The 25,936-nt window shown below is 46.2% G+C and overlaps 1 protein-coding gene across 2 annotated transcripts in view; it reads left to right on the top strand.

The window, feature by feature from the left end:
- GALNT13 (polypeptide N-acetylgalactosaminyltransferase 13) overlaps positions 1-25,936 on the top strand; it is a 556,185-nt gene that overhangs the window by 136,141 nt on the left and 394,108 nt on the right. The window lies entirely within an intron of this gene.

Raw genomic sequence — 25,936 nt, 5'->3', positions numbered from 1 at the left:
TTCTCCCACTGGTCATCCAACTTGTGGAGCCGTCTCTTCCTCTTCAAGACCTGCTCTCCAGGTGCCAGGGGAGCAGCAGGAGCTTGCTGGTTGTAATTCCTCTCTTGCCTCTCTCTTGCTTGAGACAGACTTCGCTCCACACTCTCCTGTACTTTCCGGTACTGTTGCTGTCATTCTGTGTCCCAGTCTGCTTCTGGTGAGGTTTCCTCGGGTGTCAGGACTCCCATCTCCAGGTCAATTGGCAGCTTACCAGGTCTTGCTCTCATTAGGTAAGCCGGGGTGCAGTTGGTAGAACCCACTGGGATATGGTTATACAAGTCCACCAGATCCGGCAGCTTCTCAGGCCACAGGCTGCGTTCCTTCAGGGGCAACGTCTTGAGCAGGTCTAGTACTACCTGGTTCATTTTCTCACACATCCCGTTGGTTTGGGGGTGGTAAGGCGTTGTCCTTATCTTCTTGCTGCCATACAGGTTGCAGAATTCCTGGAAGACTTCAGCCTCGAACGCTGGACTTTGATCAGTCAACGCTTGCTCTGGATACCCATGTGGATGGCAGAAATGCTGCTGAAAGGCTCTGGCGGCCGTCTGACAGGGACCACCACTAGGAACCGGGAGTAGTGATCTACGATTGTGAGGGCGTAGACGTATCCCGATCTGCTCGGAGCCAGCTTTACGTGGTCCAGGGCCACCAGCTCAAGGGGCTGCTTTGTGATGATGGGCCGCAGGGGAGTCTTCTGGCTGGCGCGGTCCTTCCTCCTTAGGTTGCACGGGCCACAGTCTCTGCACCATCTCTCTATAGCCCCTCTCATGCCTACCCAGAAGAACCGCTCACGCAACAGGAACTCCAGCTTCTTCCATCCAAAGTGCCCTGCGCCGTCATGATATGCTTCTAGGACCATAGCCACATCCCGCCTTGGGACCACTACCTGCCAGTTCAGCTCATGTGTTCGAGAGTTGACGGTTCTGCGGCACAGCCTCCCCTCGTAGAGAAACAGCTTGCTCCCCTCCTTCCACAGTTGTTTGGCCTCTTCTGGAGCATCCGGATCAAGGTGGGCATCGGCCTGGGTCAGCATCTCTTCTACCAGGCGGACTGCGGGGTCACTATCTTGTGTCTCCGCCCAGCCGTGGTGGGGTAAGGGATTGAACGTAGTGGTGGCAGAGCACCTCTCCTTTACGCAGTGGGAACACTGGGTGATCCCATGACGGTGGAATGCAGGGAGTTCAATTTCTTCCAGTTCTTCTGAATCCTCTCCCCCGTCCTGCAAGTGAGGCATTCTGGACAATGCATCTGCGTTGGCATTTGCGCGCCCTGTCCGGTATTTGATAGTAAATTCATAAGTGGACAGCCGGGCCATCCATCTCTGCTCTAGGGCACCAAGTCTTGCAGTGTCCAGGTGTGTCAACGGTTTGTTGTCCATGTACACAGTGAACTTAGAAGAAGCCAGGTAATGCTTGAAGCGTTCAGTGACTGCCCACGCCACTGCCAGGAACTCTAGCTTGAAGGAGCTATAATTCTCAGGCTTTCTCTCTGTGGGTCTCAGCTTTCTGCTAGCATAAGCAATTACCCGTTCTCTGCCCTGCTGGATCTGGGACAGTACGGCTCCTAGCCCCACGTTACTGGCGTCGGTGTGGAGGATAAAAGGCTGGCCGTAATCAGGGTAGGCCAGGATCTCATCCCCAGTGATGGCCATCTTCAGCTGGCGGAAAGACTCCTCCTCCAGCTTGTCCCACTTAAAGGGCAGCTTCTGACTTTTAGTCCTTGACTGACCTAACAGGAGGTCCTGCATAGGGGCTGCCATTTTGGTGAATCCGGAGATGAATCTTCGGTAGTAGCCTACCAACCCGAGGAACTGCCGCACTTCCTTTATGCTGGAGGGTCTTGGCCAGTCCTTAATCACCGTGATCTTGTCAAGGTCTGGGGCTACTCCGTCAGCACTCACCACGTGTCCCAGGTACTGTACTTTTGGCTTCAGTAGATGACACTTGGAGGGTTTCACATTTAGGCCGAAGCCTGCCAGGGCATCGAACACCTCTGCCAGATGCTTTAGATGGTCCTCATAGGTCTTGGAATACACGATGACATCGTCCAGGTAGAGTAGGACCGTCTCAAAATTTCTGTGCCCCAGACAACACTCCATCAGCCTCTGGAAGGTCCCTGGTGCGTTGCAGAGTCCGACCGGCATACAGTTGAATTCACTGAGACCCATCGGGGTGGTGAAGGCGGTCTTCTCCTTGTCTGACTCTGCTACAGGAACCTGCCAGTACCCGCTAGTGAGATCCAAAGTAGAGAAGAAGTTAGCAGATTTTAGTGCAGCCAAAGACTCCTCTATCCTAGGTAACGGGTACGCATCTTTGTGTGTTATTCTGTTGACCTTTCTATAATCTACACACATCCTCTTCTTGCCATCTTTCTTTTATACAAGAACTAGAGGAGCTGCCCAGGGGCTACAGCTATCCCTGATCACCCCAGCCTCCTTCATTTCTCGCAACATACCCTTGGCATTCTGATAGTGTGCAGGGGTACAGGCCGGTATCTCTCTTTTATGGGTGGATGGTCTCCTGTGGGGATTTGGTGTTCTACCCCATTTACTTGCCCAAAGTCTAGTGGGTGTTTGCTAAAGACTCTTTCATACTCCTGAACCACCCGGTAGACTCCCTGTTTCTGGTGTGGGGGAGTGGAATCAGTGCCCACGTGCAGCTTCTGGCACCAGTCCTCCATTTGTTTTTTAGAGCCGCTACCTTCCTCTGGGGGAGATGGAGGCAAGGGTTCCACGGCTTTTACAGAGTTTTGGTTAATGGTGAACAATTTGGCCAGAGTGGCATACCGGGGCAAGTGTACTTCTCTTTCCCCAATATTTAGGATGCGTACCGGCACCCTCCCATGGCGGACATCAACCACCCCCTGTGCTGTTAAAATGGTGGGCCTACTGTCTGAGTAAACGGGTTCTACCATAGCTTGGTAGTCTCTACCTCTTAACCCGATTGCAGTCCGGCACCAGATCATCATTTCGCTTTTTGGGGGCATGGCGATAGGGAACGGGTCACTCATCCTAACACTACCAATCTCACCACCAGACAGTTCTACCTGTTGCCGCTTCATCAGGGCTCTGATCTCCTTTTGTAAGACACGCTGCTGGCTGGTGCTGGCATTCATTGCAACCTGCTGTAATATAACAATTATCTCTGAAAGACAATTTTCAATAACGTTAGTACCCAAGGTTATTTTAGGGTGACTTTCACGACGGTCAATGTCCACAATAATCAGTCCTTGCGCCGGCAGTTCGACTTTACCAATTTTGATGGTCACCTCCTTGAACCCCACCTGCGGCACGGGCTGACCATTGCTGGCGATGATGCTCAAGTCATTATCTGGGTAGCGGGTAATATCCGTGTCATCCCAGTACCGCTAGAAAAGTACATAGGGGATGGTGGTTACCTGTGACCCGGTGTCCAACAGTGCACTCATGGGAATGCCGTCCAGTACCACAGGCAAGACCGGTCGTCCCCCCACATACTTGTCACGCCAGTTTGACGGGCCTGATGATCTTACGCCTGGGGGGTTGGCCCTCTGCCCCAGGTTGGGCTCGTTTAAATTACAGTACCTCGCAATATGTCCAGGCTGGCTGCAGCGGTGGCAGATGGGTTGTCCATCCTGGTCGTAGCGGTCCGTTGGCTTCCCTCTGGACGGTGGGGTCCTCTTCTGTCGGTGCCACGGGATGTCCTCCGGACTGGTAGCCAGCTGCATCTTTCCTGGAGAAGATACCTGTAACAACTGCACAGTCCTGGTTAGTGCGGCAACACTTTTAGTCAGCTCTTGTACCTGATGGTGCAGGTCTGTAGGCGGGGTACTATTCGTAGTCTGTGCATTGGCTCCTGCAGGTTCTATAGACTGGGGCGCCGCCTCCTGGTAATAAGTGACAGCAGGGCGCCTGGAGGCCGCAACGCCACCGGGTGCGGGTTCTCGGAGTACCCGGATGGCTCTGTCCTTAAACTGTGCAAAGTCTAACTCAGGGTTCTGCAGGGCCATTAGGTGTAACTGGGTTCGGTGGGCGCTGGACAGCAGACCCTCAATGAATTGTTCAGTCAGCAGTTTATCTGCATTCCGCACACTGTCTGGGTCTGCCTGCTTAATGGCTCTCAGGGCCTCTTGCAAATTCAAACCATAGTCTCTTATACTGTCTTGGGCCCGCTGCTTGCATCCATAAAATCTCATTTTGATCTCTGCTGAGGTGCGGGTATCAAAAGTGTCCTTTAGACGGGCTAAAATCTCCTTCACGGTTCCCTTGTCCTTGACTGACCATGACTTTACTTCTCGTTGGGCCGCGCCGGTTAACTGGCCTATCAGTATGGTCACTTTTTGTTCCTCCATCAGGGGATATACCTTGAATAGGTTATACAGTCTCTCTTTAAAGTCGCTCAGGGTATGCGACTCCCCTGAGTACATAGGCAACCAGGCCGCTCCGGGGATAAAAGGCATCGTGAACGGCATTACTGCGGCAGCGGCCGTGTTTGCTGTGGCAGTTCCCTCCGCTTCCGACATCTTCTTCCCCCCTAGTCAACCGTGGCCTACCTTCCGTTGCTTTTCTTCTGTAGGCCGCGGCTCCGCAGGCGACCGTCGGGGTTGAGGACCTTGCGTCGCGTCCTGGTGATGTCAGCGTCCGCTCGGCTCCTTTCAGGACCTTGCGCAGCGTCCGTGCGTAATGCGGGGCTCCAGTTCTCGTGCACTTTCGTCGTCCACGCCCCTCTTCTTCCCGAACGGCGTCCCAAAGATGGCGCCCGATGGCGGGAAAATGGCTGCGGATGGCGGAAAACGGCTGCGGATGGCGGGAAACTCCACCAAGGTAAGTATTACAGTCTTTCTTCAGGCACGTAGTACCCGTTGGTGGCGGGCATGAAATCCTGCCGACTGCGCCAAAGTTGACGCGCCCCCTGGACCGTGTGTGTGTGTGGATACCCGGAACCGGACCTTTTGTGGATTCTGGGGGTTGTAGTCCTTGCGTGGCGGGGACTCGGTCCCGTGGCTCAGGGAGGTCAACCCAAATGGCAGTCTATTTATAGGGTTTTGTGATTAAATGTCCGACTACGCCACCCGTGGATTGCGGTCAGAGTGAACCGCCGCTGCAGGGCAGACCACTGAGGCTGGTGTTGTGGGTGCAGCTGAGGGTAGTATAACTCCCCACGGGAGGAGTATAGCCTCAGGGCAGTAAATAGGGATGTTGGTGGCGATGGTGCGCGGGAGCAGCAGTAACCACACGGAGTCTGTCATGCAATTCAGGGTCTTTACTGTTGGTGGTATTAAGGGACCCGTCCGGAATACAGGTTAACAATGGAGGCCTGGTCAGTCTGAGAGCAACTGGGAAATCCTGCTGGTCAGGGGGAGTTTGTAGGCCTACCGTGCTGACTTCACTCTTTCTTGGCTATCCCGCTGTAGTGTAGTGGTAGCCCACATCTCTGAGTGTACCGTGTTATTCTCACCCATATGACTGGCGACTCGGGCCTTCCGTACTTCTCACCCCTCCGGGGCAGTAGTGCTCCCTCTCGTGTGGCTGAGCCTCCGGGCTTCCTTGGGCCAGAGAACTTGAAGTCCCCTGCATGGTGGTTTTCTGCTGCTGGGCTTATAACCTTCACAGCCTCAGACTCCAGTGTCCGGCTTTGTAAGTCTCTAGCCAGGCCGAGCTCTGCTAGCTCCCCTCCTGGCCTCGTGTTCCTCCTCTGCCTACAGGGACTCCTCAGCCTGCTGCTGACCTGTCCCTATCTGCAACTTCTCTGGAACTTGTCTGGCACTTGACTCACTAACCCCGCCTCAGATCCAGTTTATAAAGGGCAGGTTTCTCCCCTCCCTGGACTGAGGCAGGAGGTGCTGCATGCTAATTGTCCCCAACCAGGGAACCTCCCACCTGCTCTCAGACATGACATTGCTGCCACCGTGGCGACCAGACCTGGGGTGCCACATCACCCCCCCATATAATGCCCCATGCAGGATGTGGCCACCCCATATAATGCCCCATGCAGGATGTGGCCCCCCCATATAATGCCCAATGCAGGATGTCACCCCCCCATATACTGCCCCATGCAGGATGTCACCCCCCATATAATGCCCTATGCAGGATGTGTCCACCCATATAATGCCCCATGCAGGATGTCACCCCCCCATATAATTCCCTATGCAGGATGTGGCCACCCCATATAATGCCCCATGCAGGATGTCACCCCCCCATATAATGCCCTATGCAGGATGTGGCCACCCCGTATAAAAAAAAAAAAAAATCAAATGCTCACCTCACTCCTCCTCACCTGCTGCTGCTGCTCAGCTCCGGACCCCTCAGCGTCGCCGGTGTCTTCCCGCTCTGCGCTGTGACCGCTCAGCAGAGAGTGCAGTGGAAAGACGTCATCGTGCCCTCTGACCTGAGACGTCACAGTGCAGCAGCCAAGGAGGATACAGGACCTGCTGCGGAGGCACGGGGAGAGGTAAGTATTGTGTCGGTGCCCTGAGCAAGCGGGGGGCGGGCGCTGGCACCACTCTCCTCCACTTACGGATTCCATAGCGCGCTGGGGTGCCCGACGACGAGTGGACCCCCCCCGCCTACTCAGGGCCCCGACACTTGCCCGGGTGCTGACGCTGGGCCTGAGAAGGACCCTTGACCTATTCCCTGCACCATTGAGCCAATCATTTCTGCAAACATCGGGGAAAAGTGGCCTCCCCTTACCAAAGCTAAGGGAGATCCATCTAGGCTGCCCCTCCCCCCTTAAACATGTTCTTGAGCTCAAAAGTAAAAAGGGGAGCAAGGTTTGAAAGAGGAAGAAGACAAGGATCTCTACACCGATCCTTAAAACTCCAGTTGAGAATGGAATACAACAACTCGAGAAATGCAAGTGTAAAATATGGATTTTTTTTTTCCCTCTGTCTGTAAAAATAAATTTGATGTATCCGTGATTTTCTTAAGCTGGTGAAATTTGTTTATTTATTTTACTCACTTATATAGTGCCATTAATTCCACACCGCTGTACAGACATCATCATCACGGTCCCCATTGGGGCTCACATTCTACATTCCCTATCAGTATGTCTTTGGAGTGTGGGAGGAAAGCGGAGGACCCGGAGGAAACCCACACAAACACGGGGAGAACATACAAACTCCTTGCAGATGTTGTCCTTATTCCTCTAATTCATCATTTTTCAGTTTGCAATCTGAAAAAAAGGGAATCTGTCACCAGATTTTAGATATGTAATCTGAGAGTAGCGTAATGTAGGGGCAGAGACCCTGATTCCAGCGATTTGTCACTTCCTGGTCAGCACTCAGTAATTTTGATACAATCACAGTTTGCTCTGCTGCAGATCTAGCAGTTTTCAGAATTCTGAGCCCTGCAAAACCCCGCCCCCAAAACAGTGATTGGCAGCTTTCTGTGTACACTGTACATTGACAGAAACCTGCCAATCAGTGTTGGGGGCGGAGTTACACAGAGCAGGAGGACTAGGAGGTATGAGACTGTTTGTCCTGTAGTCATAATCTCCTGCTGATAAAACACTGATTTTATTGAAACAGCAACATACATTATAGCAAGTGACACATCATTGGGATAATAGTCACTGCCTCTACATCACGCTGCTCTCAGATTATAAAGCGAAAACCTGCTGACAGATTCCCTTTACAGTCTAAAGGATGGTTTTCGAATGTGACTGTAAAAAATGTTGACCATCTGTGATTTTTTGATGGAGTGTCCAAAAATCAAGTTGGCAAGCCTGTCCATATCCCTTATTGCTTCTGTAGTCCATTTGTATCCGAAGCTGCTTTCATAATCTTTCTGGCTTCAGAGCAGCACTCTCCCGGCATTCCCTTGGAATTCTTCATCTACAAGGGGCTTGATCAGGAGATTTGTATTTCCTCAGAGGTGGTGGTCTCTACAACAGTTGTAGAAGCAATGAACTCTCCCACAATTTAGTGCAGCACTGTCCATGTATTATAGGAGGCGGACGTGCAGTACCTGACCACAACTGTGCAGCTCCGTAACTGAGCAGTACCGGACACCGCCGATACTGGGAACAGATGATCGACGGGGGTGCCGGGTGTCACACCCCCACCGATCAGACATTGATGACCTATCCTAAGGATTGGCTATCAATTTTGAAGTCCCGGACAAACCCTTTAATGTGCCACTGCAAACTGTATAGGTGTTGGCAAACATTCAGCCAAGTCATTCTAAAAGTAAATAGCTGAATTGTGAATACAGCTCTGAAGTATAATAACGGCTGTAATTTGCGATCAGTAGGAAATAAGTTAAGCAATGTATTTGTAAAGTTACTCCACTTTTTTATGTAGATCACAAGCAGTTATTGACTAGACAAATGGTGTGCAAAAGTGGACATGCCCTTAAAGTCCTCCTTCAGCATATTAAGCCGCTTAGTGCAGCGAGACGTTTATTTGCTCTGCTTCTTCTTTAGTCCGTCCTTGCAGGGTGGAATGATGTTTTTTTGTATTGCTCTTTAGAAATCTAATATGCACAGCGTTTTTGTTTTTTTTTCCCTCAGTTTGCAAAAAAAAGAATATTTCGACTTCATGTCTGACAGCCTTGGAGCCTCGGGCGAAGACTCCTGAACCACAGAGACACTATTTAATCATAAACAATAATGGCTGAAGCAAATCCTCATTGAATTAGAGCCCCGCTGTTTACCCTAATTGTAGAACATATTGATTCAGATACAGAAATCATAAACCAGTACGCTTTTACTGTAAGTTAATATTTCAGCTTCATCCCCAAGTGATAATTCTAAATCACAAGCTGAGAATTAAGCTGTTCCCAAACGAACGGTAGAAAAAGCCTCTAACATTTAAAGGGGTATGCGGCGAGGTATTCTGCAGAAATGAGAACGGACACCATGCACTGAAGACCTCCCGGCTGTTCTCCCCCCTTTTCACCATGGTATATACTGCATAAAGCCACGGCCCCACTATCAGTATTTGGTCAGTATTTTTTCTCAGGAGTGGGAGCCAAAACCAGGTGAGGAGCAACCAGAGAAAATGTCTAATAGAAACAAGTCACCAATTCTGCATTTATCACCCACTCCTGGTTTTGGCTCCCACTCCTGAGAAAAAATACTAACCGAATACTGAACAAATACTGATTGTGGGGCCGTGGCCTTAGGGGAAAGTCAGGAGTTCTGCATACACATGGGCACAGATTCATCATTATGGTTAAACCACTTTTCAGGAGTAATGTGCTCATTTTCAGCAGCTTTAGTACTTATGCCTTATTCTTTATATATTTTGCACAACTTTTTAAGTTGTTTTTCTTTTTAAGTCTTTTTTGATTTGTCCCTGACAAATTTGCTTATACGAATGTTTTAGATGGATTTATAAAATGTAACTTTTTTTTGGATGCATCTCACTTCCGTCCAGGTTTCTAGAGGGGTTCTCAAAACGGTGGATTTTTGCAACTTTTTGAAGGATTTGCAGCTTTTTGGTGCTGAAAAGTTGTAAAAACTGGTTAAAGACAAAAATAACGATCATTTTTTTATTTTGTACCAAATTCATGAACTGCATTTTGAAGAATCTGGCAACTAAAACATCAGCGAATGCGACAAGACAAAAAAAAGGAAAGTGACTTCAGTAAATTCCAGATGATTAGGGTGAGCGGACCGGAACTTGAAAGTTTGGCGTCCATACCCAACAGTTGCTGTCCGGTACTAAACACAAGACACGGATTTTCCCCCGAAGTCTTTTGCAATGTTCGGAGTTCTGGGGGAAATCTGTTGCAGAGAGATAGAGAGAGAATATTTTTTGGCTCAAAAGTTCGGGTCTTCATTGTTTTCACTGGGGTTGGGGTTCTGGTTGAAGTTCGGGTACAGTTCTATTACCAGACCTGAACTTTGGAATAAAGTTTGGGTAGGGTGCCAGAGCCCGAACTTCCTTAGGTCTGCTCATCCCTACAGATGATCAATCGGGCCCATTGAGTCTCATTTTAAGCTTTCTATGGAGTCTGCATGGTTACTTATTATGACCCTGCTCAGAAATATATCCAGGTCCATATATATTTCCATATTTTACATTGGCATATGCAGGGTTTTAGTGCTCCCTTTCCAGATTGAATGTCAGTAGGTCTCTTTTGCAGTTAAATTTAGAGGCAATTCATTGTGAACATTAGTGACCCTGCGTGACTTTGGCTAATCCTGTTACTTGACTTGTTCTCTAAATAGAATCAATTAGCTGAACAGATGCATCAGGTAATCAGCGAGCATTACTGCTATTCCATAGAAATGTGTCTCCACTCTATGTTCTTATGCATTGATTTTTTTTTATATGATGGGTAGGATGGAAATGAAGTTCACTTGACCAGGAAAGTAAAACACACAAGTACTGGTATAATCTTTCAGGTGTCAATTGAAATTTTTGGGTCCACGGCCAGGAAACTCCCCAGATCTCAATCCCACTGAGAACCTGCGGCCAATCCTCATAAAGTGAGTGGACAAACACAAATATAGAATGTGTGATAAAAACTCCAATCACTGATACGGGAAGAATGGGCCGTCATCAGTCAGGATTTGGCCCAGAAGCCGATATCTAGCTGCCAAGACGAAGGGCAGAAGTCTGGAAAAATAAGGGTTAACATTGTAAATATTGAGTCTTTACATAAACTTCATGTTTGTCAATAAAAGTTTAAAAACTCATGGAATGCTGATAATTGTACTTCAGTAACCATAGAAACTTCTGACGAAAAGATCGAAAAGCACTGAAGCAGCAAACTTTGTGAAAACCAAAATTTGATTAGTCTCAAAACATTTGGCCTTAACTGTACATTGTATATAACAAAATGGCAATATTTCAGGCAAAACTTGTGTTTTTTGTCACCTTAAAGGTGAATTTTTCAATTTTTAAATTAGCATCCAGTCCTCATCAATCTGCGCCCTGTATTGTTGTACATTTCTTGTGTATCTAAGTTAAAACAATTTCACAAATACTGTTCTTAAAAATCTTTTGTTTTATTTACAGCTGCTGTGCAAAGTTATGCATTTGTATGGTTACAGACTGTAGACAAATCCTGTGTAGTCTGATCCTAATGTCATGCTTCCTTTATTCATATACATATATACAGTACAGACCAAAAGTTTGGACACACCTTCTCATTTAAAGATTTTTCTGTATTTTCATGACTATGAAAATTGTACATTCACACTGAAGGCATCAAATCTATGAATTAACACATGTGGAATTATATACTTAACAAAAAAGTGTGAAACAACTGAAAATATGTCTTATATTCTAGGTTCTTCAAAGTAGCCACCTTTTGCTTTGATGACTGCTTTGCATACTCTTGGCATTCTCTTGATGAGCTTCAAGAGGTAGTCACCGGAAATGGTTTTCCAACAATCTTGAAGGAGTTCCCAGAGATGCTTAGCACTTGTTGGCCCTTTTGCCTTCACTCTGCGGTCCAGCTCACCCCAAACCATCTCGATTGGGTTCAGGTCTGGTGACTGTGGAGGCCAGGTCATCTGGCGTAGCACCCCATCACTCTCCTTCTTGGTCAAATAGCCCTTACACAGCCTGGAGGTGTGTTTGGGGTCATTGTCCTGTTGAAAAATAAATGATGGTCCAACTAAACGCAAACCGGATGGAATAGCATGCCGCTGCAAGATGCTGTGGTAGCCATGCTGGTTCAGTATGCCTTCAATTTTGACTAAATTCCCAACAGTGTCACCAGCAAAGCACCGCCACACCATCATACCTCCTCCTCCATGCTTCACGGTGGGAACCAGGCATGTAGAGTCCATCCGTTCACCTTTTCTGCGTCGCACAAAGACACGGTGGTTGGAACCAAAGATCTCAAATTTGGACTTGTGGCTCCCCTGAGGGTTCGGTCGCCAAAGAGTTATCGCATCTCGTCCAGAGGTGGGGTACCTCACTCTCAGGTAAAGAAGGAGTATGGCTCAGGACCCTAACACTACATCCACTACTCCACATTTCCGGGGGACAGATTGCTCCTACGGGAGAGCACAGTCCCTGATCCCTGGCTGGAGTGGGGAGGAACCACTTAGAGAGGGGTACTATGTAGTGGATGGGTGGAGGACGTAGATCCTGGGAGCACATGAGTAGGAGATATAAAAACAAGGAACCATCTTGAAAGTACGGATGAGTCTGAGGAGGAAGGTGACAGGAGCAGGGGCTCTGCATGAGGTCTGCTCCGGAGGCGGGCCTAGTACTGAGGCCCAAGTCTGAGAGGAGAGAAGAGAGGAGCAGGAAGGCTCCAGGAACCGAAGGGACCCTAGGGGTACGAGCCGTGCAGCAAGCCACCCGTACGCCCGCCGTTAACATAAAGTAGAGGGGTCAGGCCACAACAAGGGAACTGGTCCCTCAACTAGCGCGGAGCTACAAGGCCCAACTAGGAAACCGGAGGCTGTAGCACTTCAAGTACCGCAGGCCACAAGTCCACACCAGTACACTAAGAAGGTGGCCGCATAGGACCCAGGGAATGGAACACACATCACCCGCCAAGGCCCGAGGATACCGGATAGAAGTGCCACTGGGTGTGAGGTGCAGGGAGCAGGCCAGAGAGAGGACACACAGAAGGGGGTCCTGTAAAATGCTCCGGAGTTACCTGAGGGTCGGCTGAACCCCTCACTGTGTGAACACAGGACGCCGTGGGCCTTGCACTGGCGCCTGTAACTGGAACTGCTATAATCGTGAGTAAAGACCCTGGGACTGCACTATCTGACTCCGTGTTATTACTGACTACCTGCACCATAACCACCATCATCTACACACGCTGCCCTGGAGCTACACTCTTCCTGTGGGGAGTTACACTACCACCGGCTTCAGAGGACTGTTCCACAGCGGCGGTTCCTATTGACCGCATTCCACAGGTGGTGTAGTCGGACATTAAAACACCTTTACACATAGACTACCCCTGGATTGACCGCCCTGGGTCACGGACCGGGTCACCGCTACAGTGACTCCAACCCCCAGCATCTACCGGCCCGGCTCCGGGTACCCCACGGCCCAGTGGGCACGTCAACTTTGGCGTAGTCGGCAGGATACGTAACCCACCCGTTACCATCAGGTATTGTGTGCCTAAAAGACTGTGTTTTCTACTGAATGTGGAGCCCACCCCTGAAGAACGGGTGCTATTATGAGCCAGCCAAACAATAACCAAATGTCACCTCCCATCGTGGGCCAAGTCCCAGAATGGCGCCAAAAGCGGGGCCCGCCCCAAGCAGCAGTGATTATGTATGTGGATATGTACATCGACGTGGGGGGGCTGCCCCTGAGAGTGACCGACAGCAGACTGCCATGGGACCGCCCCAGAAAGGGGAGAAGAGTGAAGAAAACCGGGAGGAGGGGTATGGTCTGGACCAGTCCAGGCAGGCCGCACCCGCGAAAGGACATGGACCGCAGCGGCACCGGAGACCCTGCCAGCGGCATGCTGCCAGCCGAAGAGCCTTATACCCTGGAGGAGCTGGTGGCCAAGCTCCCCCGGGAGGATACTGAATTCCTCCGCGCCGGTATGGAAGACATGGGCCGGAGGATGGCAACGGCCCAGCGGGACGCCATAGAGGAATGGAAACGGGAGATGGAGCAGAGGATGGCGGCACGACAGCCAGCAACGCTGCCAGGCACCGGCAGCGCCCCAGCCTCCGAGGACCGAGAGCAGAGTCAGGAGGCCGCGAGTGACGCAGGAGCAACCGCGGAAGCAGGTAGGGGAAGTCTCCCTGTCCCGGGCGCTGCAAGCGTCGACCTGTTCCTGGGCCCCTTGGTGGAACCGCTAATCCTAGGCGTCACTGAAGTTACCACGTTCCTAACGCCCGAGCCTTGCCTCTTAATCCTAGGTGACGCCGCAGCAAGCTCATCTCACTCATACCAAAGCACGCCCGTCCTAAGCGCCCTCCAGGCCCCAGAACCGTTGCCTCTGGGCACCCGCGTAGCCGGCCCGCTCCTAGGCCCTCTCCAAGAACCACCCCCTCCGACACCCGCATGGGTGTACGGGCGTCATCAAGGGGACTGGTCCGTGGAAATAGAGGACCAGCAGCCTTCGCTCCTGCCCGCTCCAGAGCCTGCCGCCGCCGTCTCCCAGTTGCCGGAAGACGAGGCCCAGTTCGAGTGGGATTACTCTGGGGAGGACCTGATGGGGTTCTCCCAGGAGACAAAGGCAGCCGCGGCCCACCGCAAAAAGTTCTGCCGCCAGCAGCTGGTCCAGTTTGAAAAGGAGCGCAGCTTACGGCATGTGCGGTGGGAGCAGCTCGAGGCCAAGAACATGGAGGAGAAGGTCCGGACCCGCAGAGATAAGCAGACCGCCAGCGGTCCCCGAATCACCGGGATTGTAGTAAAGTTCAATCTGGACAAAGGATGAGGGTTCATCCGGGACCCGCTGTCAGACACGGACCTCTTCATAAACAGAAGAGACGTGGAGTCCCGCCTGCCTGAGGGACACCCAGATCGGGACCTGTATCCCTGGGACACCGTGTCCTACACCCGTCACCGAGGAGTAAGGAGCTGGTATGCCCTCAATGTCCACCGGGTGGAGACAACACCCTACCGTGCTGAAGACCCGGCTGGGTCAGCCTGTGGTGGACCAGAGCCTCCCCGGAGGGAGCACCCTTACTGAGTATAGTAGGTGGAACAAAACTTTAAAATTGTATTTAAGTTACCCTTCAGGGTATTCAGAATGGACACTGCAAGTACAAAGTTTCTGTGTCGTTACCCGTTTACCTAGTTACCCGTAATGGGTCCAAAGACTGACCGGCTGAGGACTGGGAGCAGCCACTTTTTGTAAATAGATGCACCTCTTAAGGTGCCCCTTATTGGTTTTATAAAACTACAACGAGTGACCTCAGAACAAAAACCTGATGGAGGTGGCAGAAGACGAGGTCCAGCATCTGGATCGTCTAAGCCCTGCAACCACCCCAGGGCCTCTGTTGAGGGTTTGGGACGGGTCCCTCATATTCGTGTTTGCAAGTTTGCACCTTATTTAAAAATGGACACCTAGTTGCAGACATCACTGTGACCGGTTGACCAAAAGTTTACTTGAAAAGTTTATGTGAAAATAGTTTTTGATATGACAAATGCCAAAATATGAAGAATGTTTATATGAAAAATGCCTTATATATGCGAAGAAATGTTTTATATATATAAAGAAAGATGCCCTTTAAAAAGAGTTTTATAATGTTTGTATAGTCTAACCAGTAACGTTGAAAGAAGTATGCCTCCCATAAAGAGAAGAAATGTTGTTTATGATCTTGTATGCGGATGAGTCCTAAAATTTTGCATGTCCTAATTTACACTGTCTTTTACTCTGTTCCAGGCCGCGGACGTGCTGTGTTTTACCAGGAGAGTGTGTGGCGCGCCTGAGGGTTCGGTCGCCACAGAGTTATTGCATCTCATCCAGAGATGTGGTACCTCACTCTCAGGTAAAGAAGGAGTATGGCTCAGGACCCTAACACTACATCCACTACACCACATTTCCGGGGGACAGAGCGAGATTGCTCCTACGTGAGAGCACAGTCCCTGATCCCTGGCTGGAGTGGGGAGGAACCACTTAGAGAGGTGGTACTATGTAGTGGATGGGTGGAGGATGTAGATCCTGGGAGCACATGAGTAGGATATATAAAAACAAGGAACCATCTTGAAAGTACAGATCAGTCAGAGGAGGAAGGTGACAGGAGCAGGGGCTCTGCATGAGGTCTGCTCCGGAGGCGGGCCTAGCTCTGAGGCCCAAGTCTGAGAGGAGAGAAGAGAGGAGCAGGAAGGCTCCAGGAACCGAAGGGACCCTAGGGGTACGGGCCGTGCAGCAAGCCACCCGTACGCCCGCCGTTAACATAAAGTAGAGGGGTCAGGCCAGAACAAGGGAACCGGTTCCTCAACTAGCGCGGAGCTACAAGGCCCAACTAGGAAACCGGAGGCTGCAGCACTTCAAGTACCGCAGGCCACAAGTCCACACCAGTACACCAAGAAGGTAGCCGCATAGGACCCAGGGGACGGAACACACATCGCCCGCCAAGGCCCGAGGATACCGGATAGAAGTGCCACTGGGTGTGAGGTGCAGGGAGCAGACCAGGGAGAGGACACACAGAAGGGGGTCCTGTAAAATGCTCTGGAGTTACCTGAGGGTCGGCTGAACCCCTCACTGCGTGAACACAGGACGCCGTGGGCCTTGCACTGGCGCCTGTAACTGGAACTGCTATAATCGTGAGTAAAGACCCTGGAACTGCACTATCTGACTCCGTGTTATTACTGACTACCTGCACCATAACCACCATCATCTACACACGCTGCACTGGAGCTACACTCTTCCTGTGGGGAGTTACACTACCTTAGCTGCTATACCACCGGCTTCAGAGGACTGTTCCGCAGAAGCGGTTCCTATTGACCGCATTCCACAGGTGGCATAGTGGGACATTAAAACACCTTTACACATAGACTACCCCTGGATTGACCGCCCTGGGTCACGGACCGGGTCACCGCCACAGTGACTACAACCCCCAGCATCTACCGGCCCGGCTCCGGGTACCCCATGGCCCAGGGGGCGCGTCAGACTCATCAGACCAAAGCACAGATTTCCACTGGTCTAATGTCCATTCCTTGTGTTCTTTGGCCCAAACAAGTCTCTTCTGCTTGTTGCCTGTCTTTAGCAGTGGTTTCCTACCAGCTATTTTACCATGAAAGCCAGCTGCACAAAGTCTCCTCTTAACAGTTGTTAAGATGGCAGACATACAAGAAACAGAGGCATGTTCACACTAGCAAAAAAGAAGCAAGACAAAAATATATCTCATACCCTACCATAATTATATATAAATGTAAAGCAAAGTTGCATAATAAATATAGGGTACTTAGTGAACTATTTTTGATCAAAAAAAGTATACAAGCCGTCCCACCAGCGGCAAGGTGACCCTAAATTGGGACGGTACCTATACTGCCTATATTAAAAACCTTACTGTATATCAAAGTTGAAATAATGCATATAAAAGGGTAGACAAATAGGACCGGGTCCCAACTCCAGACCACCTAGGCCCGTGGTAAGCTACATATATACCAATCAGCTCAACAAAGGGCATGCCACACCCTTAAATTGCACAGAATGCAAACAAGTCAAAAAACCAGACAATGTGAACTGAGGTCTAAGATGGCAGACATACAAGAAACAGAGGCATGTTCACACTAGCAAAAAAGAAGCAAGACAAAAATATATCTCATACCCTACCATAATTATATATAAATGTAAAGCAAAGTTGCATAATAAATATAGGGTACTTAGTGAACTATTTTTGATCAAAAAAAGGTATACAAGCCGTCCCACCAGCGGCAAGGTGACCCTAAATTGGGACGGTACCTATACTGCCTATATTAAAAACCTTACTGTATATCAAAGTTGAAATAATGCATATAAAAGGGTAGACAAATAGGACCGGGTCCCAACTCCAGACCACCTAGGCCCGTGGTAAGCTACATATATACCAATCAGCTCAACAAAGGGCATGCCACACCCTTAAATTGCACAGAATGCAAACAAGTCAAAAAACCAGACAATGTGAACTGAGGTCTAAGATGGCAGACATACAAGAAACAGAGGCATGTTCACACTAGCAAAAAAGAAGCAAGACAAAAATATATCTCATACCCTACCATAATTATATATAAATGTAAAGCAAAGTTGCATAATAAATATAGGGTACTTAGTGAACTATTTTTGATCAAAAAAAGTATACAAGCCGTCCCACCAGCGGCAAGGTGACCCTAAATTGGGACGGTACCTATACTGCCTATATTAAAAACCTTACTGTATATCAAAGTTGAAATAATGCATATAAAAGGGTAGACAAATAGGACCGGGTCCCAACTCCAGACCACCTAGGCCCGTGGTAAGCTACATATATACCAATCAGCTCAACAAAGGGCATGCCACACCCTTAAATTGCACAGAATGCAAACAAGTCAAAAAACCAGACAATGTGAACTGAGGTCTAAGATGGCAGACATACAAGAAACAGAGGCATGTTCACACTAGCAAAAAAGAAGCAAGACAAAAATATATCTCATACCCTACCATAATTATATATAAATGTAAAGCAAAGTTGCATAATAAATATAGGGTACTTAGTGAACTATTTTTGATCAAAAAAAGTATACAAGCCGTCCCACCAGCGGCAAGGTGACCCTAAATTGGGACGGTACCTATACTGCCTATATTAAAAACCTTACTGTATATCAAAGTTGAAATAATGCATATAAAAGGGTAGACAAATAGGACCGGGTCCCAACTCCAGACCACCTAGGCCCGTGGTAAGCTACATATATACCAATCAGCTCAACAAAGGGCATGCCACACCCTTAAATTGCACAGAATGCAAACAAGTCAAAAAACCAGACAATGTGAACTGAGGTCTAAGATGGCAGACATACAAGAAACAGAGGCATGTTCACACTAGCAAAAAAGAAGCAAGACAAAAATATATCTCATACCCTACCATAATTATATATAAATGTAAAGCAAAGTTGCATAATAAATATAGGGTACTTAGTGAACTATTTTTGATCAAAAAAAGTATACAAGCCGTCCCACCAGCGGCAAGGTGACCCTAAATTGGGACGGTACCTATACTGCCTATATTAAAAACCTTACTGTATATCAAAGTTGAAATAATGCATATAAAAGGGTAGACAAATAGGACCGGGTCCCAACTCCAGACCACCTAGGCCCGTGGTAAGCTACATATATACCAATCAGCTCAACAAAGGGCATGCCACACCCTTAAATTGCACAGAATGCAAACAAGTCAAAAAACCAGACAATGTGAACTGAGGTCTAAGATGGCAGACATACAAGAAACAGAGGCATGTTCACACTAGCAAAAAAGAAGCAAGACAAAAATATATCTCATACCCTACCATAATTATATATAAATGTAAAGCAAAGTTGCATAATAAATATAGGGTACTTAGTGAACTATTTTTGATCAAAAAAAGTATACAAGCCGTCCCACCAGCGGCAAGGTGACCCTAAATTGGGACGGTACCTATACTGCCTATATTAAAAACCTTACTGTATATCAAAGTTGAAATAATGCATATAAAAGGGTAGACAAATAGGACCGGGTCCCAACTCCAGACCACCTAGGCCCGTGGTAAGCTACATATATACCAATCAGCTCAACAAAGGGCATGCCACACCCTTAAATTGCACAGAATGCAAACAAGTCAAAAAACCAGACAATGTGAACTGAGGTCTAAGATGGCAGACATACAAGAAACAGAGGCATGTTCACACTAGCAAAAAAGAAGCAAGACAAAAATATATCTCATACCCTACCATAATTATATATAAATGTAAAGCAAAGTTGCATAATAAATATAGGGTACTTAGTGAACTATTTTTGATCAAAAAAAGTATACAAGCCGTCCCACCAGCGGCAAGGTGACCCTAAATTGGGACGGTACCTATACTGCCTATATTAAAAACCTTACTGTATATCAAAGTTGAAATAATGCATATAAAAGGGTAGACAAATAGGACCGGGTCCCAACTCCAGACCACCTAGGCCCGTGGTAAGCTACATATATACCAATCAGCTCAACAAAGGGCATGCCACACCCTTAAATTGCACAGAATGCAAACAAGTCAAAAAACCAGACAATGTGAACTGAGGTCTAAGATGGCAGACATACAAGAAACAGAGGCATGTTCACACTAGCAAAAAAGAAGCAAGACAAAAATATATCTCATACCCTACCATAATTATATATAAATGTAAAGCAAAGTTGCATAATAAATATAGGGTACTTAGTGAACTATTTTTGATCAAAAAAAGTATACAAGCCGTCCCACCAGCGGCAAGGTGACCCTAAATTGGGACGGTACCTATACTGCCTATATTAAAAACCTTACTGTATATCAAAGTTGAAATAATGCATATAAAAGGGTAGACAAATAGGACCGGGTCCCAACTCCAGACCACCTAGGCCCGTGGTAAGCTACATATATACCAATCAGCTCAACAAAGGGCATGCCACACCCTTAAATTGCACAGAATGCAAACAAGTCAAAAAACCAGACAATGTGAACTGAGGTCTAAGATGGCAGACATACAAGAAACAGAGGCATGTTCACACTAGCAAAAAAGAAGCAAGACAAAAATATATCTCATACCCTACCATAATTATATATAAATGTAAAGCAAAGTTGCATAATAAATATAGGGTACTTAGTGAACTATTTTTGATCAAAAAAAGTATACAAGCCGTCCCACCAGCGGCAAGGTGACCCTAAATTGGGACGGTACCTATACTGCCTATATTAAAAACCTTACTGTATATCAAAGTTGAAATAATGCATATAAAAGGGTAGACAAATAGGACCGGGTCCCAACTCCAGACCACCTAGGCCCGTGGTAAGCTACATATATACCAATCAGCTCAACAAAGGGCATGCCACACCCTTAAATTGCACAGAATGCAAACAAGTCAAAAAACCAGACAATGTGAACTGAGGTCTAAGATGGCAGACATACAAGAAACAGAGGCATGTTCACACTAGCAAAAAAGAAGCAAGACAAAAATATATCTCATACCCTACCATAATTATATATAAATGTAAAGCAAAGTTGCATAATAAATATAGGGTACTTAGTGAACTATTTTTGATCAAAAAAAGTATACAAGCCGTCCCACCAGCGGCAAGGTGACCCTAAATTGGGACGGTACCTATACTGCCTATATTAAAAACCTTACTGTATATCAAAGTTGAAATAATGCATATAAAAGGGTAGACAAATAGGACCGGGTCCCAACTCCAGACCACCTAGGCCCGTGGTAAGCTACATATATACCAATCAGCTCAACAAAGGGCATGCCACACCCTTAAATTGCACAGAATGCAAACAAGTCAAAAAACCAGACAATGTGAACTGAGGTCTAAGATGGCAGACATACAAGAAACAGAGGCATGTTCACACTAGCAAAAAAGAAGCAAGACAAAAATATATCTCATACCCTACCATAATTATATATAAATGTAAAGCAAAGTTGCATAATAAATATAGGGTACTTAGTGAACTATTTTTGATCAAAAAAAGTATACAAGCCGTCCCACCAGCGGCAAGGTGACCCTAAATTGGGACGGTACCTATACTGCCTATATTAAAAACCTTACTGTATATCAAAGTTGAAATAATGCATATAAAAGGGTAGACAAATAGGACCGGGTCCCAACTCCAGACCACCTAGGCCCGTGGTAAGCTACATATATACCAATCAGCTCAACAAAGGGCATGCCACACCCTTAAATTGCACAGAATGCAAACAAGTCAAAAAACCAGACAATGTGAACTGAGGTCTAAGATGGCAGACATACAAGAAACAGAGGCATGTTCACACTAGCAAAAAAGAAGCAAGACAAAAATATATCTCATACCCTACCATAATTATATATAAATGTAAAGCAAAGTTGCATAATAAATATAGGGTACTTAGTGAACTATTTTTGATCAAAAAAAGTATACAAGCCGTCCCACCAGCGGCAAGGTGACCCTAAATTGGGACGGTACCTATACTGCCTATATTAAAAACCTTACTGTATATCAAAGTTGAAATAATGCATATAAAAGGGTAGACAAATAGGACCGGGTCCCAACTCCAGACCACCTAGGCCCGTGGTAAGCTACATATATACCAATCAGCTCAACAAAGGGCATGCCACACCCTTAAATTGCACAGAATGCAAACAAGTCAAAAAACCAGACAATGTGAACTGAGGTCTAAGATGGCAGACATACAAGAAACAGAGGCATGTTCACACTAGCAAAAAAGAAGCAAGACAAAAATATATCTCATACCCTACCATAATTATATATAAATGTAAAGCAAAGTTGCATAATAAATATAGGGTACTTAGTGAACTATTTTTGATCAAAAAAAGTATACAAGCCGTCCCACCAGCGGCAAGGTGACCCTAAATTGGGACGGTACCTATACTGCCTATATTAAAAACCTTACTGTATATCAAAGTTGAAATAATGCATATAAAAGGGTAGACAAATAGGACCGGGTCCCAACTCCAGACCACCTAGGCCCGTGGTAAGCTACATATATACCAATCAGCTCAACAAAGGGCATGCCACACCCTTAAATTGCACAGAATGCAAACAAGTCAAAAAACCAGACAATGTGAACTGAGGTCTAAGATGGCAGACATACAAGAAACAGAGGCATGTTCACACTAGCAAAAAAGAAGCAAGACAAAAATATATCTCATACCCTACCATAATTATATATAAATGTAAAGCAAAGTTGCATAATAAATATAGGGTACTTAGTGAACTATTTTTGATCAAAAAAAGTATACAAGCCGTCCCACCAGCGGCAAGGTGACCCTAAATTGGGACGGTACCTATACTGCCTATATTAAAAACCTTACTGTATATCAAAGTTGAAATAATGCATATAAAAGGGTAGACAAATAGGACCGGGTCCCAACTCCAGACCACCTAGGCCCGTGGTAAGCTACATATATACCAATCAGCTCAACAAAGGGCATGCCACACCCTTAAATTGCACAGAATGCAAACAAGTCAAAAAACCAGACAATGTGAACTGAGGTCTAAGATGGCAGACATACAAGAAACAGAGGCATGTTCACACTAGCAAAAAAGAAGCAAGACAAAAATATATCTCATACCCTACCATAATTATATATAAATGTAAAGCAAAGTTGCATAATAAATATAGGGTACTTAGTGAACTATTTTTGATCAAAAAAAGTATACAAGCCGTCCCACCAGCGGCAAGGTGACCCTAAATTGGGACGGTACCTATACTGCCTATATTAAAAACCTTACTGTATATCAAAGTTGAAATAATGCATATAAAAGGGTAGACAAATAGGACCGGGTCCCAACTCCAGACCACCTAGGCCCGTGGTAAGCTACATATATACCAATCAGCTCAACAAAGGGCATGCCACACCCTTAAATTGCACAGAATGCAAACAAGTCAAAAAACCAGACAATGTGAACTGAGGTCTAAGATGGCAGACATACAAGAAACAGAGGCATGTTCACACTAGCAAAAAAGAAGCAAGACAAAAATATATCTCATACCCTACCATAATTATATATAAATGTAAAGCAAAGTTGCATAATAAATATAGGGTACTTAGTGAACTATTTTTGATCAAAAAAAGTATACAAGCCGTCCCACCAGCGGCAAGGTGACCCTAAATTGGGACGGTACCTATACTGCCTATATTAAAAACCTTACTGTATATCAAAGTTGAAATAATGCATATAAAAGGGTAGACAAATAGGACCGGGTCCCAACTCCAGACCACCTAGGCCCGTGGTAAGCTACATATATACCAATCAGCTCAACAAAGGGCATGCCACACCCTTAAATTGCACAGAATGCAAACAAGTCAAAAAACCAGACAATGTGAACTGAGGTCTAAGATGGCAGACATACAAGAAACAGAGGCATGTTCACACTAGCAAAAAAGAAGCAAGACAAAAATATATCTCATACCCTACCATAATTATATATAAATGTAAAGCAAAGTTGCATAATAAATATAGGGTACTTAGTGAACTATTTTTGATCAAAAAAAGTATACAAGCCGTCCCACCAGCGGCAAGGTGACCCTAAATTGGGACGGTACCTATACTGCCTATATTAAAAACCTTACTGTATATCAAAGTTGAAATAATGCATATAAAAGGGTAGACAAATAGGACCGGGTCCCAACTCCAGACCACCTAGGCCCGTGGTAAGCTACATATATACCAATCAGCTCAACAAAGGGCATGCCACACCCTTAAATTGCACAGAATGCAAACAAGTCAAAAAACCAGACAATGTGAACTGAGGTCTAAGATGGCAGACATACAAGAAACAGAGGCATGTTCACACTAGCAAAAAAGAAGCAAGACAAAAATATATCTCATACCCTACCATAATTATATATAAATGTAAAGCAAAGTTGCATAATAAATATAGGGTACTTAGTGAACTATTTTTGATCAAAAAAAGTATACAAGCCGTCCCACCAGCGGCAAGGTGACCCTAAATTGGGACGGTACCTATACTGCCTATATTAAAAACCTTACTGTATATCAAAGTTGAAATAATGCATATAAAAGGGTAGACAAATAGGACCGGGTCCCAACTCCAGACCACCTAGGCCCGTGGTAAGCTACATATATACCAATCAGCTCAACAAAGGGCATGCCACACCCTTAAATTGCACAGAATGCAAACAAGTCAAAAAACCAGACAATGTGAACTGAGGTCTAAGATGGCAGACATACAAGAAACAGAGGCATGTTCACACTAGCAAAAAAGAAGCAAGACAAAAATATATCTCATACCCTACCATAATTATATATAAATGTAAAGCAAAGTTGCATAATAAATATAGGGTACTTAGTGAACTATTTTTGATCAAAAAAAGTATACAAGCCGTCCCACCAGCGGCAAGGTGACCCTAAATTGGGACGGTACCTATACTGCCTATATTAAAAACCTTACTGTATATCAAAGTTGAAATAATGCATATAAAAGGGTAGACAAATAGGACCGGGTCCCAACTCCAGACCACCTAGGCCCGTGGTAAGCTACATATATACCAATCAGCTCAACAAAGGGCATGCCACACCCTTAAATTGCACAGAATGCAAACAAGTCAAAAAACCAGACAATGTGAACTGAGGTCTAAGATGGCAGACATACAAGAAACAGAGGCATGTTCACACTAGCAAAAAAGAAGCAAGACAAAAATATATCTCATACCCTACCATAATTATATATAAATGTAAAGCAAAGTTGCATAATAAATATAGGGTACTTAGTGAACTATTTTTGATCAAAAAAAGTATACAAGCCGTCCCACCAGCGGCAAGGTGACCCTAAATTGGGACGGTACCTATACTGCCTATATTAAAAACCTTACTGTATATCAAAGTTGAAATAATGCATATAAAAGGGTAGACAAATAGGACCGGGTCCCAACTCCAGACCACCTAGGCCCGTGGTAAGCTACATATATACCAATCAGCTCAACAAAGGGCATGCCACACCCTTAAATTGCACAGAATGCAAACAAGTCAAAAAACCAGACAATGTGAACTGAGGTCTAAGATGGCAGACATACAAGAAACAGAGGCATGTTCACACTAGCAAAAAAGAAGCAAGACAAAAATATATCTCATACCCTACCATAATTATATATAAATGTAAAGCAAAGTTGCATAATAAATATAGGGTACTTAGTGAACTATTTTTGATCAAAAAAAGTATACAAGCCGTCCCACCAGCGGCAAGGTGACCCTAAATTGGGACGGTACCTATACTGCCTATATTAAAAACCTTACTGTATATCAAAGTTGAAATAATGCATATAAAAGGGTAGACAAATAGGACCGGGTCCCAACTCCAGACCACCTAGGCCCGTGGTAAGCTACATATATACCAATCAGCTCAACAAAGGGCATGCCACACCCTTAAATTGCACAGAATGCAAACAAGTCAAAAAACCAGACAATGTGAACTGAGGTCTAAGATGGCAGACATACAAGAAACAGAGGCATGTTCACACTAGCAAAAAAGAAGCAAGACAAAAATATATCTCATACCCTACCATAATTATATATAAATGTAAAGCAAAGTTGCATAATAAATATAGGGTACTTAGTGAACTATTTTTGATCAAAAAAAGTATACAAGCCGTCCCACCAGCGGCAAGGTGACCCTAAATTGGGACGGTACCTATACTGCCTATATTAAAAACCTTACTGTATATCAAAGTTGAAATAATGCATATAAAAGGGTAGACAAATAGGACCGGGTCCCAACTCCAGACCACCTAGGCCCGTGGTAAGCTACATATATACCAATCAGCTCAACAAAGGGCATGCCACACCCTTAAATTGCACAGAATGCAAACAAGTCAAAAAACCAGACAATGTGAACT

This window comes from Phyllobates terribilis, unplaced genomic scaffold, assembly GCF_046119375.1.
Source record: "Phyllobates terribilis strain yellow unplaced genomic scaffold, ASM4611937v1 Scaffold_9__5_contigs__length_417890890, whole genome shotgun sequence".
Taxonomy (NCBI): Eukaryota; Metazoa; Chordata; class Amphibia; order Anura; family Dendrobatidae; genus Phyllobates; species Phyllobates terribilis.
The sequence above is the reverse complement of the archived record's forward strand: the minus strand, read 5'-3'. Positions and strand labels throughout refer to the sequence as shown.